This window comes from Lissotriton helveticus, chromosome 2_1 (assembly GCF_964261635.1).
Source record: "Lissotriton helveticus chromosome 2_1, aLisHel1.1, whole genome shotgun sequence".
Taxonomy (NCBI): domain Eukaryota; kingdom Metazoa; phylum Chordata; class Amphibia; order Caudata; family Salamandridae; genus Lissotriton; species Lissotriton helveticus.
The window spans coordinates 804961276-804975831 of NC_136059.1; the positions used below are offsets into that span (position 1 = coordinate 804961276).

The 14556-nt window shown below is 49.4% G+C and overlaps 1 protein-coding gene across 2 annotated transcripts in view; it reads left to right on the forward strand.

The window, feature by feature from the left end:
* Positions 1–14556, forward strand: part of COMMD10 (COMM domain containing 10) — a 1018276-nt gene that overhangs the window by 424349 nt on the left and 579371 nt on the right. The gene's annotated exons all lie outside the window — the stretch shown is intronic.

Sequence of the window (14556 nt, forward strand, 5' to 3'; positions counted from 1 at the left end):
TGTTGTGAGGGTGAGGGTGAGGGGTTGAGGGTGAGTGAGGGTGAGGGTGAGTGAGGGTGAGGGGTTGAGGGTGAGGGGTTGAGGGTGAGTGAGGGTGAGGGTGAGTGAGGGTGAGGGGTTGAGGGTGAGTGAGGGTGAGGGGTTGAGGGTGAGGGTGAGTGAGGGTGAGGGGTTGAGGGTGAGTGAGGGTGAGTGAGGGTGAGGGGTTGAGGGTGAGTGAGGGTGAGTGAGGGTGAGGGGTTGAGGGTGAGTGAGAGTGAGGGTGAGTGAGGGTGAGGGGTTGAGGGTGAGTGAGGGTGAGTGAGAGTGAGGGTGAGTGAGAGTGAGGGTGAGTGAGGGGTTGAGGGTGAGTGAGGGTGAGGGTGAGGGGTTGAGGGTGAGTGAGGGGTTGAGGGTGAGTGAGGGTGGGTGAGGGTGAGGGGTTGAGGGTGAGTGAGGGTGAGGGTGAGTGAGGGTGAGGGTGAGTGAGGGTGAGGGTGAGTGAGGGTGAGGGTGAGTGAGGGTGAGGGTGAGTGAGGGTGAGGGTGAGGGTGAGTGAGGGGTTGAGGGTGAGTGAGGGTGAGGGTGAGTGAGGGTGAGGGTGAGTGAGGGTGAGGGGTTGAGGGTGAGTGAGGGTGAGGGTGAGTGAGGGTGAGGGTGAGTGAGGGTGAGGGGTTGAGGGTGAGGGGGTGAGGGTGAGTGAGGGTGAGGGTGAGTGAGGGTGAGGGGTTGAGGGTGAGGGGTTGAGGGTGAGGGGTTGAGGGTGAGTGAGGGTGAGTGAGGGTGAGGGGTTGAGGGTGAGTGAGGGTGAGGTGTTGAGGGTGAGTGAGGGTGAGTGAGGGGTTGAGGGTGAGGGGTTGAGGGTGAGTGAGGTTGAGGGCGAGTGAGGGTGGGTGAGGGTGAGTGAGGGTGAGTGAGGGTGAGGGGTTGAGGGTGAGTGAGGGTGAGTGAGGGTGAGTGAGGGTGAGGGTGAGTGAGGGTGAGGCGTTGAGGGTGAGGGGTTGAGGGTGGGTGAGGGTGAGTGAGGGTGAGGGGTTGAGGGTGAGGGAGGGTGAGGGAGGGTGAAGGAGGGTGGGTGAGGGTGAGGGTGAGGGGTTGAGGGTGAGTGAGGGTGAGGGGTTGAGGGTGAGTGAGGGTGAGGGGTTGAGGGTGAGTGAGGGTGAGGGTGAGTGAGGGTGAGTGAGGGTGGGGGGTTGAGGGTGAGTGAGGGTGAGTGAGAGTGAGGGTGAGTGAGGGGTTGAGGGTGAGGGGTTGAGGGTGAGTGAGGGTGAGGGGTTGAGGGTGAGTGAGGGTGAGGGGTTGAGGGTGAGTGAGGGTGAGGGTGAGTGAGGGTGAGGGGTTGAGGGTGAGTGAGGGTGAGGGTGAGTGAGGGTGAGGGTGAGTGAGGGTGAGGGGTTGAGGGTGAGGGGTTGAGGGTGAGTGAGGGTGAGGGTGAGTGAGGGTGAGGGGTTGAGGGTGAGGGGTTGAGGGTGAGTGAGGGTGAGGGGTTGAGGGTGAGTGAGGGTGAGTGAGGGTGAGGGGTTGAGGGTGAGTGAGGGTGAGGGGTTGAGGGTGAGTGAGGGTGAGAGTGAGGGTGAGTGAGGGGTTGAGGGTGAGGGGTTGAGGGTGAGTGAGGGTGAGGGGTTGAGGGCGAGTGAGGGTGGGTGAGGGTGAGTGAGGGTGGGTGAGGGTGAGTGAGGGTGAGGGGTTGAGGGTGAGTGAGGGTGAGTGAGGGTGAGTGAGGGTGAGGGTGAGTGAGGGTGAGGGGTTGAGGGTGAGGGGTTGAGGGTGAGTGAGGGTGAGTGAGGGTGAGGGGTTGAGGGTGAGGGTGAGGGAGGGTGAGGGAGGGTGAAGGAGGGTGGGTGAGGGTGAGGGTGAGGGGTTGAGGGTGAGTGAGGGTGAGGGGTTGAGGGTGAGTGAGGGTGAGGGGTTGAGGGTGAGTGAGGGTGAGGGGTTGAGGGTGAGTGAGGGTGAGTGAGGGTGAGTGAGGGTGAGGGTGGGGGGTTGAGGGTGAGTGAGGGTGAGTGAGAGTGAGGGTGAGTGAGGGGTTGAGGGTGAGGGGTTGAGGGTGAGTGAGGGTGAGGGGTTGAGGGTGAGTGAGGGTGAGGGGTTGAGGGTGAGTGAGGGTGAGGGTGAGTGAGGGTGAGGGGTTGAGGGTGAGTGAGGGTGAGTGAGGGTGAGTGAGGGTGAGGGTGAGTGAGGGTGAGGGTGAGTGAGGGTGAGTGAGGGTGAGGGTGAGTGAGGGTGAGTGAGGGTGAGGGTGAGTGAGGGTGAGGGGTTGAGGGTGAGTGAGGGTGGGTGAGGGGTTGAGGGTGAGTGAGGGTGAGGGGTTGAGGGTGAGTGAGGGTGAGGGGTTGAGGGTGAGGGGTTGAGGGTGAGTGAGGGTGAGGGTGAGTGAGGGTGAGGGGTTGAGGGTGAGTGAGGGTGAGGGGTTGAGGGTGAGTGAGGGTGAGGGTGAGGGGTTGAGGGTGAGTGAGGGTGAGGGGTTGAGGGTGAGTGAGGGTGAGGGTGAGTGAGGGTGAGGGGTTGAGGGTGAGTGAGGGTGAGTGAGGGTGAGTGAGGGGTTGAGGGTGAGGGGTTGAGGGTGAGTGAGGGTGAGGGTGAGGGGTTGAGGGTGAGTGAGGGTGAGGGGTTGAGGGTGAGTGAGGGTGAGGGTGGGTGAGGGTGAGTGAGGGTGAGGGGTTGAGGGTGGGTGAGGGGTTGAGGGTGAGTGAGGGTGAGGGTGGGTGAGTGAGGGTGAGGGTGAGTGAGGGTGAGTGAGGGTGAGTGAGGGTGAGGGTGAGTGAGGGTGAGTGAGGGTGAGGGGTTGAGGGTGAGTGAGGGTGAGGGGTTGAGGGTGAGTGAGGGGTTGAGGGTGAGTGAGGGTGAGGGGTTGAGGGTGAGGGGTTGAGGGTGAGTGAGGGTGAGGGTGGGTGAGGGTGAGGGGTTGAGGGTGAGTGAGGGTGAGGGTGAGTGAGGGGTTGAGGGTGAGTGAGGGTGAGTGAGGGTGAGGGTGAGGGGTTGAGGGTGAGTGAGGGTGAGGGGTTGAGGGTGAGTGAGGGTGAGGGGGTGAGGGTGGGTGAGGGTGAGTGAGGGTGAGTGAGGGAGGGTGAGGGTGAGTGAGGGTGAGTGAGGGAGGGTGAGGGTGAGTGAGGGTGAGTGAGGGTGAGGGTGAGTGAGGGTGAGGGGTTGAGGGTGAGTGAGGGTGAGGGGTTGAGTGAGGGTGAGGGGTTGAGGGTGAGTGAGGGTGAGGGTGAGTGAGGGGTTGAGGGTGAGTGAGGGTGAGTGAGGGTGAGGGTGAGTGAGGGTGAGGGGTTGAAGGTGAGTGAGGGTGAGTGAGAGTGAGGGTGAGTGAGGGGTTGAGGGTGAGGGGTTGAGGGTGAGTGAGGGTGAGGGGTTGAGGGTGAGTGAGGGTGAGGGGTTGAGGGTGAGTGAGGGTGAGCGTGAGTGAGGGTGAGGGGTTGAGGGTGAGGGTGAGTGAGGGTGAGGGGTTGAGGGTGAGGGGTTGAGGGTGAGGGGTTGAGGGTGAGTGAGGGTGAGGGAGGGTGAGGGTGAGTGAGGGTGAGTGAGGTTGAGGGTGAGGGGTTGAGGGTGAGTGAGGGTGAGGGGTTGAGGGTGAGTGAGGGTGAGGGGTTGAGCGTGAGTGAGGTAACCTGGCATGGTAACCTGAAAAAAATGTGGGTGTGAGCCATGTGAAGGGGTCTGCGGTGTGTGAGACCCGAAAAGGCAGAAGTCGGGAAGGAGAGGCTGCGGGTAAGGGTGTGCACGAAAGTGAATGTGCACAAATGGGGCCATGCGGTGGGCGACCAAAGCAGAAGCGGCTGGCAGAATAAGCGGGCCAAGGCCGAGAGTCCACTGGGTGCACGCGTCCTACCCGGAAATGACTGGGGGATAGGTGGGGAATGGCATGGTAACCTGAAAAAAATGTGGGTGTGAGCCATGTGAAGGGGTCTGCGGTGAGCGCGAGACCCGAAAAGGCAGAAGTGGGGAAGGAGAGGCTGCGGGTAAGGGTATGCACGAAAGTAAAATGTGCACAAATAGGGCCATGCGGTGGGCGAACAAAGCAGAAGCGTCTGGCAGGATGGTGGTGCCGGAATAAGCTGTGCACATGTCAGGCCATGCTTCGAGTAACTTATAGAGATGCGGCTGACAGGATAGTAGGGTTGAGAGCAAAAGCGCAGAAGGGGCGCCTGTGTATATGCTGCTAATAATTAAAAAATGCATATGAGAACTGTATTATCGCAAATGATGGAAAAGATATCTCACCTGAAAGAAAAACAAGAAAGGAAACAAGACGGAGGGCATTGCTGTGGGGAGGGGGGGGAGGAGAAATGCACACGGCGGCAGGGGAGGGGGCGGAGCGGGGAGAGCGGCATGAGGGTGTGAAGCAGCCGGGGCCTTTGAAGTGAAGCTAAGCTTCACTTCAAAGGTGTGGGAGGAGTGCGGCTGAGGGAACAGACGGCGATTTGGTGATGTGCACGCGCATTTTAGGTCAATGCGCTTGCGCATTGACCTAAAAGCCACGGGCACAGCACCAAATCGCCACAGTTAGGTAAACTTTGTTTAGAGCCCTATAGTCTCGCTTCTCTCAATGCGCATGCGCATTGATAGGTCACGAGACCTAAAAACAAGGATCAGTGTGCCCCCCTCACCCCCTCGTTCATTAAATTCGGGGATATGAAGGCAACAGTTGCGACCCCCATACATACTTTTGTAGCAACTCTGATGCTTCTGTGACTATCCACAGTTGTGGACCTGTACATGGTTTTGTTCATCACTCGTTTGCTCGGTTCACAAGAAGGGAACTGAATGTTCCCGTCTTCCGAGGCACAGGAGAGTCAATTAGGCATGCCCTGGGGTGTTAACTGTGACCAGTGCCCCCTTAAACCTCCTTTGTCTGACTTTGGTATGGCACTGTGATGACAATTTGAAGGTTTTTACTAGTTTTACACTTCCATCTTCTTTATACACTTTCTCCAATTTTGCCCGGTCAAAGTTTGTATGATGTTTCTCCCTGTGGCATCGCCTAATGTTTAAAGGCCTTGTGAGGCCATATCTGCCACCACTAGGATGCTTCTGAAGCTATGATTTTGGTTTTAAGGGATCCCCCTACATTTTTACAAGTGTACTCTAATGGATTAGGCGTACCATACCTCGTGTGTTGGTACTGAACCTGACTCGAATCCAGAACTGGACACTTGTGTGCTCTGGAAGTGTTTCAAGTTGAATCCGGTGACTGCAGCAACTTATGACCTGTGGTTAGTAAACTTATGGAAGCTCTCGTCATATGCAAGAAATGACTTCTTACCAGAAAGGCCGGTGGGTGGGTGAGACTGTCTCCAAGCTTGGGTGGTCTAGAGTAACACAGTAACCAGAAGTAAGATGAGTTCAGACTGATGAAGCAGCAGGCCAATCCCAGTTTCTTGAGTCTGGGTGATAAGTGCTGGTCAGAGCATGACATATTGATCCTGTTGTGTGTGTATAGTGGATGTTCTCTCTAACATGTTGTCTTGGATGTGTGTGTGTGTGTAATTTCATTACATTTTGTCTTTTTTGATTTAGCAGAAGAGCACAAACTAAGCCACAAGGGCAGTAGCTCTATGCACGTTTACACTGATGAAGCATAATGACAGTAGGCCAAGCCTGTGAATCCAGATGGTGACATTGACAAAGACCTATGCAACCTTTTCAAGGCAAGGATTCAGCCTACTGTTCTAAATTCACACAGAATAGTGACAGCTGGAGCTGCAATCACTGTTAGTGCCATGAACATTACCCAGGCAATCTTCATAGACAGTGTTACCAACTTCCCTTGGTCTGATAGAGTGTAATTTTGAGCAGAGTTTTTTGTGCCAACCCTCTCCTATGCCCCTGAAAGCTCCCAAAAGCAGTTGATATCCATCCAGGCGAGCTCTAGTCGGTTCATACCTTAGACATAAAGCATACTCACACCCTATGCATGCCCGGGTGAGATACAAAACGATCAGCAGGCTGCTGCCGTCACAGAGCAAGACTGATCAGTTCCACCTCAATTTACTATCCTCATAAGAGTCAAGAAATAACATGTAGAGCCTTCATAAGCACATACATAGGTCTGTAACTGTGTAATGTTAAGTCACAACTCCACCCGTCTTGTCGCTTTTGTACACTTTATTTCTAGGCTCAAAACCCCGACATCGGCAATGCAGCACTCCTCTCCAACCACTTCCCTTATTCCCAATCGCCACCCAATGTTCCCACATGTCCACCCTGCCTATAGAACACTCTAAGCATGATACATTGCCATGGTAGCCCCTTCGATGCCGAATGCCACTAAACACAACACGAAGATCTTGGTACATATCACCTTCTTGTTGTTAGTCTGAGTATCTTTGCCTGGCTGTAGGGATGGCTTTCCTTCCACAGAGTGCAGACTGAGGGGGAATTGGAGGGGAGTGCTAGTGGCAAGCTTCACTGCTGCAAATTCGCCCCCCATGGGTAAAAAAACGGCCCTTAGCCTTCCGGTCCACTGGGGGGGAAACGCCTGGTGCCCTCTATGGCCATCAGGCATATCTTCACAGTGCTTGTTTGGATTGGTGATTTCAAAAATCAAAATAGTTTGATTTTAATTCCCAAAAGTTCTTTCCGTGTGAGTGTATTGCTCCTTCTCTCCTTATCCTTCCTTTCAAGGCTTTTCACTTATTTTAGTAGGAACTGCATTTCCGGGGCAGACATACAAGGACCTTAGCTAAGAGCATAAGAGGTTAGACCGCAGGAATTTTACTGTGCTTCTTTTGTTAGAGTTAGTGCACTAGCATGTCGTGGGTTTCAAGAGACCTTTTTTAGTTCTTACCGCAGCTGTTTTCTGAAAGGTTTTAACAATGAGCCTTGCAGAATGATTTTATATGTTCAGCAAGCAATATGTCTGGTAGCTATCCTCCCCCACCCAATACCCACAGTTTAGTCCTTCTTACACGCCCTCCTGTTTACTCTTTTAGTCTCTTCTCACATCCAACAATTGGGCTTAGTTCTAAGAATCCGCCAGTAACAGCTTTGCACCCATTAAGAAAGTCAATATAGTCACACCCCACAATGCCCCACGCTGGTTCTCCGAAGACCTAAAAATGAAGAAACTTGCCCAACGCCAAGCTGAACGCAACTGGAGACAAAACTACTCCTCAGACAAAAAAGATATATTTCTAACTCATCTTAAACAATATAAAAATGCCATCTTACAAACCAAGGTCGCTATTTCTTCAACAAGATATTGAGCTCTACTAATAAATCAAAGGAAATCTTCACTATTGTGGCTGAACTATCCAAGCCAGATGGAGTCACAGCGAAACCCGTCCCCACTCACGCTCTATGTGACTCACTCAATCTGCTAATACCCCTCCTAAAGCTCTACTACCTACCGTCAGGAAGCCTCACTCTCTGGAGCAGGTTCTTCCCATTACCAGGGAAGCCTTCTCGAACTTTTTAAGGAAAATGGGATCTGGTTCTCTACAGACTGCTGCCCTCCACACATATTAAGGGAAGCCTTCCTCACTTGTCCAGATCCCCCTCTTACGCTTTTAAATAACTCCCTTAATTAGGGCATTGTTTCCAAGGTATTTAAAGTAGCGGAAATTGTCCCCATCTTGAAGAAAACAGGGGCAGACCCTTCAGCTCTTACAAACTACCGCCCCATTTCCCTGCTCCCCTGTTTAGCCAAAATTATGGAAGCCCATGTGGCAAACTTCCTCAGCTCCTTTATCTGACCCCCGCCAGGCAGGCTTCCATCCTGCTCATTCCACAGAGGCTGTCATTTTGACGGTCCTAGACAAACTTAAGACAGGGCCGACAAGGGCACTACTCAAGCCCTGGTACTGCTTGATCTGGCTGCAGTGTTCGACACAGGCGACCATGAACTCCTGGCTGACCGTGTCAGTAACTCCGGGATTCAAGGCCTGGCTGTTATCCTTTCTGGAAGACCTCTCTCAAGCTGTACGCCTCGCCCATCTCTCCTCCCTCAAGGTTAAACTGACCTATAGGGTGCTGAAGGGTTCTTCCCTTTCACCGCTCCTTTTTAACCTGTACTTACTTCCCCTTATTTGCTCACTTGGCGAAAGGAAGGTTTGCACCTTCAACTATGACGACCTTTAATTGATCTTTGATATTGATCAGTCGGCATCCTCTGTTTCTAACTTCCATTCCACCATGCGATACATTAGCGACTGGATCAACAGCAACCACCTGAAATTGAACCAGGATTAAACTGAGCTGATCCTAGTCGGCAGGCCATTTAACCCCTGGAATTCTAACTTCTGGCCAACCGAAATGGGAATCCTCCCCCCCCCCCGCAACCCCCCCCCTCCCACCACTCCCCTCGAGTTCAACCAAAAGCCTGGACATCACTATCGACAGTAACCTATCTATGAAAGCCCAGGTTGGGACAGTGGTTTCTTCCTGTTTCTTTCAGCTCCGAAGGATCAGGAAGATCAGCAGATTCCTTACCACTGAAGCCGTGACCCAAGTAGTATTGGCCTTAGTCATCTCTCACATTGACTATGCCAACTCACTCTACTGTGGCATTCCGGCATATCAACCAAAACTACAACTGGTGCAAAACCAGGCGGCCAGACTAATCTACCACAAGCCTAAATGGCACCATGTCACCTCGTTAATTAAAGGATTACGCTGGATCCCGGTAGCCGAATGCAGCGCATTTAAGCTGGGCTACATCACCTTTAAATCTCGTCATGGCAACCGCCCGTTGTTTGTATCCTTTCTGGTACAGCGCTACGCACTTTCTCCCGATCTTACGTCTTCCCATTTAAATCTCCTAGTCATCCCATCCTTTGAATGCAAGAAATTTGGGTGACTAAGATTTACGGTCTTGGTCCCTCAATTCTGGAATTTTCTCCCTTTGGACATCAGATCACTGACCTACGTTCAGTTCAGGAAACTTCTAAAGACCTGGCTCTTCCACCAGATATCTAACTAAATCACTTAAGCTGCAGTGTCCCTTGGATTCCAAAGCTATGAAACCGTCTGGCGTACGTACGCTTTAGAAGTTCCTTTAACATAACATAACAACGCCTAAGGAGGCCAGCACTATGTCGATAGTATTTAAAAAATTGTGAAGCAGATCCAGTCCAAAAGCATTAGGTCTTTGACTGGGAATGTATCATGCAGCATATTGACTGTGACCTAACAGAATCATATCCCAGTTTCATGTTCTTCTCATTGGTACTAGCTACCCGAAGCCCTTAGCTTTGGCATTAGAGAAGGGGTCCATCCGGAGACTGGTGATCCAGTCACGGTGGATAGTTCTTCTGACCAAGTTTAGAGAGTGTCCTGAGAGGCAGATAAGCAGCCTTGGGTTTTCTAACATTTTTCCCAATGATGCTTTGAGAGGCAGCTGCAGGAGGTTAATTTGTCACTGCTGTCGCTATCCCTTCCTCTGAGTAAGAGGTAGGTTTGTGTCTCACTTTACTACCTTTTCTTCAGATGTCAGAACATTTTCCACTTGCACAGTATCTTTATATACTAGCTCTCTACCGACTAACATCATGACTACCATCTTTCAGGATCTTTTCCAGCTGTTTTCCCTCTATCAAAAGCATATTGATATGCTCTGCAGGTGAATTTAGATATTTTGTCTCCTGGTCGAATCATCTTGTTTCAGGGCTTCAAAAGGTGCAAGACCACTTCATTAATCTAAATTTGAAATTTGCATTAAACGGGCTATTATCAATAAATAACTCTGTCTTCACCTTGCTCCATGTTACAAGGAATTATTGTTTTGTGGACATCTTGCTCATAGTAGTCTGCTGCACCAGTGACGCTAGCAACATGAGCTCCCACTGGCAGGATCAGTACATTTCTCTTTCAAAGTTTGCCCAAGGACTGAAGTGGCAATGTTTCATCTTGTCAAATCTTGATAAAAGTTGAATTTGTTCATAATCATAGAAGCTATTTTTAAGCGATTTTTGTTTCCTGCTTTAGAACGTTTTTGACCCCTGATTTTCCATCAGTAGGGTCACTCCAAGGATTTAAACGATTGAAATAGGACTTTGGAGTGGAAAGCTGATGGAAGACTTGAATCGAAAGCAAAAAAAGAAAATAATAATAATTGATTAATGCATGCCCACGTTCTCCCCTACTCTGGCCACACTGAGAACCACAGTGAACCCCTTGCCTTCAACGAGATTATCCATGTATGCCAAATGAGTGAAATGCCAGAGCTTATGAAAGTGGCTTCACACACTCTTTGAGCTAAGGGTTTTGCAGGACATCTCATTGTACCCACCTCTAGCCCTAAATAACATTCTGTTATTCCATTTACTGCTGAGGAGCTAGGGAACAGGAAAACATAAAGATGATGGGTGAAATGTTTGAAAGAATCTACGCTACTCAAAATTATTGGGGCTGCATTCCAGTCCTTCATTTTTACTTACTATGCCACTCCAGACAGAGATCAGCAATATCCAAATCAGCCTCTGTCCTGCTCAAGTAGGAACAGTCCTGCCGAAGCTATTGAAAGTACAAGCTGCTGAACGTAAACAGCATCCCAGGAGCTCCATATCCTCTCTGTTCCTGCTGCAGCATCCTCGGCTCATGAGTCATGGGGTAGCAAAAGTACGAGTACCACAGGGCAAGCCACGGGTACCAGATGATGGCCATAATGGACGTCTATGAGGGCACCACCATATCTGTGGAACGATCTAGTTATGGTTTGGACCCTCTTAGCCGGATTAGATGTAAACCAGCCTCCCTTGCGCTTATGTACAAGACGACTTGTTTTCCTCCGATGATGAGCAGTTGTACAGGATTTTCACATAGCCCGTTGCTGTGCGTGATATTTTTAACATTGCAAATGTGGCTAAGATGAGCAGCCTGCTAACATAAAAGAGATGGCTGGACTTCCACCAAGTCCCCGGCTTGCATAACACCCACCTCCCCACCACAAATACAAGCCCGCACTAAACAAAATTGGCTTGTGCATGGAATGCTGGAGCAAGTGCTTTTGTTGATATGCAAATTTGCAAATTGGTTTGCTTCTGGGTTGTTTGCAACAATGGTTATGCAAAAGCGTGTTTGCATTTTGCTTTCACTTGTAAACAATATTGGAACATCGTTTTAGAAATGGAAAACACATTGCTGATTTTGATAGAGAAGGGAAGTGTGAACAATTGTATGCATATTTTCATTCAAGGCGACTAAACACATTACACTCCAGGATACACTCTGACAAAAACATGAATATTCCCTACTTGATGCCGCCTCTGCTGTGTTATAAATAGAGCTCTCTGGAGTGTGATATTCCCATATGGCGGCTGCGTTTAGCTGTTGTAAAGCACCCCTGGCAGGTTTAAGCCTAGTTTATGTATTATTTGTGGCAGCCCTGACTAGTCCCTAGTGTTCAAGAGGGGATTGCATTGTAAAAGCAGGAGCATCGTGCGAGTGCATCTTGTTCTACGGTGAAACTGCCTGGTAGACTGGCTGCTGAACATCTAAAGAAGAAAACTTAATGTTCTTATCTCCAGTTTACAAGAATTTTTATGTTACTTCCTCTATCCTGCTCTCCTCTTCTGTTCCCACTCTCAGTAATGTTACACCTGCTCCCTACTGCTCATCCTTTTACTACATCAATCCATGTGCTTCTCTCCGTCTGAATTCTCATTCTTCCAACTTCCTACTTCATGCAGCTTCTCTTTTACTCTCTCTCCTGTGGTCCTTCTTTCTCTTTCCCTTCCTTCTTCTCTTCTCCTCCTTTATCTCCTCCCCTCTCTGTTCTCCTGGCTTCCGCTCACATCCTGCTTTCTCCTTCTTTGACTCCACCCCCTTGCCAGTAAGAATGCAAGGATCCTACGTCATCCTTCATGCAGCTTCTCTTTTACTCCCTCTCCTGTGTTCCTTCTTTCCCTTTCTCTTCTCCTCCTTATTCTCCTTCGCTCTCTGTTCTCCTGGCTCCCGCTCCCATTATGCTTTCTCCTTCTTTGACTCCACCCCCTTGCCTGTAAGAAAGCAAGGATCAGTACAGAAGATGCTGGATTCGGAGAATACTAGGCAACACCAAAAAAAAACTTTCATTCATAGGTCCTAGTGATCTTCCTTTTTAGTAGTAATATAACTTTATTGTTGTTGAATTAGAAAATACAGTATAAATACTTTATGAATAAAATGCAATAAACATAACTAAAATAGTAAATTGTGTTGGTATACAGAAGGAATAGTTCTTGTTGGACTGTTCCATTACTATATGTGACTTCCCCTGCATGAGAATAACAGTAAATATCTGAAAGGGATTAAATACTTGTCATGAACCTAATTACTACCTCTTCCCTCTATTTGATCTTTTGGGTAATTAACCAGGCAGACCAGATCTAAGACGCTACTGCAAAGTATAGTGGTGCTTGGTCAGTACTGTAGCAAAGTGCAAGTGCTTCAGTGGGTCGAATAATGCCAAGTTGTGAATAAGGGTAGCAGCTAGCATTTCAAATGGAGCTTGTCTTTGTGCAGGAAAGCATAACATGTGAAATGGAGTCTCAGCCCTCCCTCCTCCAGTGCTACAGTCACAAAGACCATTGTAGGAATTAGACGTTTTCCATTGGGCTCTGTTGTTGTTTGTTGGAAGGATACCCAACCCAAACTTGAGGTACAAAGTGCAGGGAAGTGGCATTACTATTGCCCAATGTCCAGGATATATTATGTGCAGGGGTCAAGCACGACAAAACTTCATTTTTATTTTGGCCTCTAGACTAGTATGTTATCTCCCTGCATTACAAACCCTTTGGCTACTAGTTTAAGTACCAAAGTATGGCTCTGTGGAAAAGGATTGTATACCATGAATACAGAAGTATAAATGTGTATGTATGATTCATTAATGTAAAGCCTTTACTATTAGAGTGATATCTCTAAGGAAATGCAGTGAGCTGTAATCTCAGCTTGCATTAGGGATATGGGGTCCAGTATAAACATGCATACACGTTTGCAAAATGTAACAATCTGAGACTTTTCACAATGATGTCCCACAAGCATGAAAGCAAGATGTTATGTTCAATGTTATGTTAAAAGCATTTATTAAGCGCACATACACCAACGGTTTCATGGCGCTTAAGTGAGGATCAAGGCAGTGACCGAGAGATCGCTTAGTCAGTGTATGCTTGGATTAACAACCAGGTCTTTAGCTGTTTTCTAAACTGGGCTAAAGAGGTCAGAGACCTTATCTCAACCGGGAGAGAATTCCAAAATTGCGGAGCAAGGACTGAGAACCTTAGTCTGCCATACTTCTTCCGTTTGGATGATGGAATTTCCAACAAGTTCAAGTGGGAGGATCTAAGATCTCGAGAGGGAATGTAATGATGAAGACGAGCCGAGATGAAAGACGGACTGTTGCAATGTAGTGCTTTAAAAATGGTGCAGCCCATCCTAAACGCACAGCGCTTAATCACTGGAAGCCAGTAAAGGCTTTTCATAAGTGGACTGACATGGTGCCATTTAGGCTGATGAAAGATCAGTCTGGCCGCCTGGTTCTGAACCAGTTGGAGGCGCCTCAGTTGGTATGCCGGAATGCCAACATACAATGAGTTGGCATAATCCAGGTGGGAGATCACTAAGGCAAGAGTGACCAGAATCATAGCTTCCCTGCTCAAAAATCGACCGATCTTCTTTATTCGAAGCTAAAAGAAACCAGCAGAGACAACTGAGCTGATCCGGGCCTTCATGGACAAATCATTGCTAATGATAATCCCCAAGCTTTTAGAGGAGGCAGCTGGTACAGGGGGATTGCCCAATTTAGGGGGCCTGAAGTTGGAATGCCATGGATTAGCTAACCCACCCGTGAGAATCAGCTCTGTTTTCTCCGGGTTCATCTTCAATTCGTTGTTGTTCATCCAGTCACTTATGAAAACCATAGTGGATTGAACAATAGACTCTGATGAAGCGGATGAATTAATATTGAACACCAGTTGAAGATCATCTGCATATTTAAAAATGCCAACATTTCTTTCTCTCAGAGAACGAATTAAAGTAAGAAGATAAAGATGAAAAAGGTGTGGGGAGAGGGAAGAGCCCTGAGGAACCCCACAGGTAATATCCCTTTTATTAGATGAAAAATTGGCGAGGCACACCACTTCGGACCGATTACTCAGAAAGGAGGAAAGCCACTTTAATGCCAGACCCTGAATTCCGGTATTGCTGACACGGTCGATCAAGATACCATGATCGACCGTGTCAAATGCTGCTGAAAGATCCATGAGAAACAGGGCCTAGGAAGTGCCTTTATACCCCCCCCCCCACTGAGCATGTCCATGACAGTAAGAATGACCGACTCGGTCAAGTGTGCGGGTCTGAATCCTGCCTGGTGGGCATCCGAAACCAGGAAGTGTTCAACAAAATAACTGAGGCAGTTAGCTACATGAGCCTCTAAAACTTTTCCCAGGTAGGGCAGCAAAGAAATAGGACAATAATTACTAAGAGCTGACGGATCGGGACCCGATTTCTTCAGGATTGGGATAATTTCTACCCTTTTGAAAGAGTCAGGGACAATGCCATGCTCAGGCGAGTTGTTCAGGAATGATCGAGGGGGGTCTGGGCACGTGGTAAAAGATTCTCGGAGTATATAGGGGGGACAGCAATCCGTAGGAGAGCCAG